The 4,675-nt window shown below is 33.1% G+C and overlaps 1 long non-coding RNA gene across 1 annotated transcript; it reads right to left on the reverse strand.

The window, feature by feature from the left end:
* On the reverse strand, nt 1-4,395 carry LOC127851777 (uncharacterized). Its single transcript, XR_008035941.1, has 3 exons — nt 4,223-4,395; nt 2,800-2,979; nt 1-164 (listed from the first exon to the last, which is right to left on the reverse strand). It is a non-coding gene; the product is annotated as an uncharacterized LOC127851777 (long non-coding RNA).
* Nucleotides 4,396-4,675: the final 280 nt, after the last annotated feature.

Genomic DNA, 4,675 nt, shown 5'->3' on the forward strand with positions numbered 1-4,675 from the left:
CGGCGGTGCTGACCACGTTTCGTTCGGCAAACATGTCATTGTTGATTCACCAGACAGTTTGTAACCAGAGTAACAGCTGGCTTCAATAGTCGCGTTTCCTTTCACTTCTGAAGTCCAATTGGTAAAAGTGCTGTTGTCATTTACAATCGGTTGTGTTTTACAGTCTGAAATAAATTGCAACAAAATACATTTACCATATCAAGTCAACTTCTATCAATTTTCAAATTCGGCCGGTCGATGCGCCGTAAAAAATTTGGACCCTCAATTATAATATATTTTGTCACCAAAATGGCGGAACGCTGAAACACTGTTAAACATTGACAAACTAATTGCTTCCTTAAATTACGTATAAATATCTCGAAATAAAGGCTCACTTTTTCAAGAAACGGGTTCATGGTAAACACTGTTTATAATTCCATTTTAGAGTGATGAAATGACAAATTAGAAATATAATTAAGCAATTTACGAATTGCTATAATAAAAGAACGTAGAAAATAAATGCCATAATTAAGGATAGAGTAACTCAAAGAAAATAAGTTCACTTTTGAGATTCGTTTTCTCTATTTTCCCGCTGAATGATATTTGATCATCTAAACAGGGGAGGTCATTATCGATTAACGTGCATACGACCCTGCCTATCACTGCAACTAAACATTTCACTCAATTCTTCAAACTATGCACAAGGCCTACATGAATATTTATCAAGATAAATTTGTAATTCTAATTGTAAATATGCATGTGATCATAGGACTAGAATGTTATCGTTTAATGTAACAAGACACATTCATGAGTCTTTCGTAACAAATACTATATAGATCGACATATTAAATCTACAACAATTAAATAAAAATTATACAAAATGGTGATGAAGGTACATACAAATTATGTAACTCTTTAATTGCCACACACCATGCCAGTACATAAATGAGTCATTGGCCTTAAAGCGGCGTTATTTCGGAATCCCATCATTTACGATGAATACATGGACCGGACACTTATATCTACTTTCAATTGCTCCATAAATAACAAATATGCAAATTGTTCAATTGCTCAAAGTGACCTTTACTCGATCGAAATATTAAAAAAAAACAGTTAACCATTAATCTCTATGAATAGTAAACAATTCATATTGCCGCATTGTAAATGGCAATCAATGTAGTCCTGAAAATTAGAGCTTGAAAACGAAATCGTAACTTAACCCGTTAAATAAGATTCTTAATAAGAAAAGAACGATAGACAAATCTTGCGGTCCCAAATCTTGTACTTAGTATATTGTGGTTATTATCAACGAAATCGTGTACACCATTAAGCGTTTAATGATATCATATTGAAGATACAATAGTCGTTAACTGTGTTACTTGGCACATGCTTTACTTACGTAAAGCATCGCATGTCGGCGGTGCTGACCACGTTTCGTTGGACAAACATGTCATTGTTGCTTCACCAGACATTTTGTACCCAGAGTAACAGCTGGCTACTATAGTGGCGTTGACTTTCACTGCTTCAGTCCAGTTGGTAAAAATGCTGTTGCCATTAACAGGTGGTGTTGTACAGTCTGAAATTAATTGCAAAAAAATACATTTACCATATAAAGTCAACTTCTATCAATTTTCAAATTCGGCTGGTGGTGGCGCCTTAAAAAAGTTAGAACCAAAATAATTATTGATTTGATCACCAACATTGTGGAAATGTGAAATACTGTTGAACGTTGAAAAACTGATGCCTTCCTTAAATTAAGCTTAAGCTTCTCGAAATAAAGGCTCACTTTCTCAAGAAACAGGTTCGTAGTGAACATTGTTTATAATTCCACTTTTGAGTGGTGAATTGACAAATTTGTCATATTATTAAGCAATTTACGAATTATTATAAAAGCAGAATGCACAAAACATATATCATAATTAATGATAGAGTTACTCAAAGAAAATGAGTTCACAGATGAGAGTCGTGTTCTCTATTTTCCCGCTGAATGATATTTGAGCATCTAAACAGAGGAGGTCACTATGCCATCGCCAACTCAAAAGTGACAAGTTATCGATTTGCGTTTATACGACCCTGCCTATCGCTGCAACTACAAATTTCACTCAATAATTATTGATTTCTTCAAACTATGCAAAAGGACTATATTAATATTTATAACGATAAACTTGTAATTCTAATTGTAACTATGCATGTGATCATAAGACACAAATGCTATCGCTTAATGTAACGAGAAACATTCATGAGTCATTCGTGACACATATTATATAGATCGAAATATCAAATTTATAATAATTAAACAAAAATTATACAGAATGATGATGAAGGTACAAACAAATTATGTATCTCCTTAATTGACACACACCATGTCTAGTACATAAATAAGTCATTGGCTTTAAAGCGGCGTTATTTCGGAATCCCATCATTTACGATGAATACATGGACCGGACACTTATATCTACTTTCAATAGCTCCATAAATAAGGAATATGCAAATATTTGAATTGCTCAAAGTGACCTTTACTCGATCGAAATATTAAAAATAAAATCAGTTAAACATTAATCTCTATGAATACGAAACAATTCACATTGCCGAATTGTAAAAATAATCAATGTATTCCTGAAAATTAGAGCTTGAAATCGAAATAATTGTAACTTAACCCGCTAAATTAGATTCTTAATAGGAAAAGAACGATAGACAAATAGTGTACTTAGTATATTGTGGTACTATCAACGGAATCGTGTACACTATTTAGCGTTTAATAATATCATATTGAAGATAAAATAGTCGTTAGCTGTGTTACTTGACACATGCTTTTCTTACGTAAAATATCGCATGTCGGCGGTGCTGACCACGTTTCGTTCGGCAAACATGTCATTGTTGATTCACCAGACAGTTTGTAACCAGAGTAACAGCTGGCTTCAATAGTCGCGTTTCCTTTCACTTCTGAAGTCCAATTGGTAAAAGTGCTGTTGTCATTTACAATCGGTTGTGTTTTACAGTCTGAAATAAATTGCAACAAAATACATTTACCATATCAAGTCAACTTCTATCAATTTTCAAATTCGGCCGGTCGATGCGCCGTAAAAAATTTGGACCCCCAATTATAATATATTTTGTCACCAAAATGGCGGAACGCTGAAACACTGTTAAACATTAACAAACTAATTGCTTCCTTAAATTACGTATAAATATCTCGAAATAAAGGCTCACTTTTTCAAGAAACGGGTTCATGGTAAACACTGTTTATAATTCCATTTTAGAGTGGTGAAATGACAAATTTGTAATATAATTAAGCAATTTACGAATTGCTATAATAGAAGAACGTAGAAAATACATGCCATAATAAGATAGAGTAACTCAAAGAAAATAAGTTCACTTTTGAGATTCGTTTTCTCTATTTTCCCGCTGAATGATATTTGATCATCTAAACAGAGGAGGTCACTATGCCATCGCCAACTCAAAAGTGACAAGTTATCGATTTGCGTTTATACGACCCTGCCTATCGCTGCAACTACAAATTTCACTCAATAATTATTGATTTCTTCAAACTATGCAAAAGGACTATATTAATATTTATAACGATAAACTTGTAATTCTAATTGTAACTATGCATGTGATCATAAGACACAAATGCTATCGCTTAATGTAACGAGAAACATTCATGAGTCATTCGTGACACATATTATATAGATCGAAATATCAAATATATAATAATTAAACAATAATTATACAGAATGATGATGAAGGTACAAACAAATTATGTATCTCCTTAATTGACACACACCATGTCTAGTACATAAATAAGTCATTGGCCTTAAAGTGGCGTTATTTCGGAATCCCATCATTTACGATGAATACATGGACCGGACATTTATATCTACTTTCAATAGCTCCATAAATAAGGAATATGCAAATATTTGAATTGCTCAAAGTGACCTTTACTCGATCGAAATATTAAAAATAAAATCAGTTAAACATTAATCTCTATGAATACGAAACAATTCACATTGCCGAATTGTAAAAGGAAATCAATGTATTCCTGAAAATTAGAGCCTGAAATCGAAATAATTGTAACTCAACCCACTAAATTAGATTCTAAATAGGAAAAGAACGATAGACAAATAGTGTACTTAGTATATTGTGGTACTATCAACGGAATCGTGTACACTATTTAGCGTTTAATCATATCTTATTGAAGATAAAATAGTCGTTAGCTGTGTTACTTGACACATGCTTTTCTTACGTAAAATATCGCATGTCGGCGGTGCTGACCACGTTTCGTTCGGCAAACATGTCATTGTTGATTCACCAGACAGTTTGTAACCAGAGTAACAGCTGGCTTCAATAGTCGCGTTTCCTTTCACTTCTGAAGTCCAATTGGTAAAAGTGCTGTTGTCATTTACAATCGGTTGTGTTTTACAGTCTGAAATAAATTGCAACAAAATACATTTACCATATCAAGTCAACTTCTATCAATTTTCAAATTCGGCCGGTCGATGCGCCGTAAAAAATTTGGACCCCCAATTATAATATATTTTGTCACCAAAATGGCGGAACGCTGAAACACTGTTAAACATTAACAAACTAATTGCTTCCTTAAATTACGTATAAATATCTCGAAATAAAGGCTCACTTTTTCAAGAAACGGGTTCATGGTAAACACTGTTTATAATTCCATTTTAGAGTGGTGAAATGA

The sequence above is a fragment of the Dreissena polymorpha genome, chromosome 11 (assembly GCF_020536995.1).
Source record: "Dreissena polymorpha isolate Duluth1 chromosome 11, UMN_Dpol_1.0, whole genome shotgun sequence".
NCBI lineage: Eukaryota > Metazoa > Mollusca > Bivalvia > Myida > Dreissenidae > Dreissena > Dreissena polymorpha.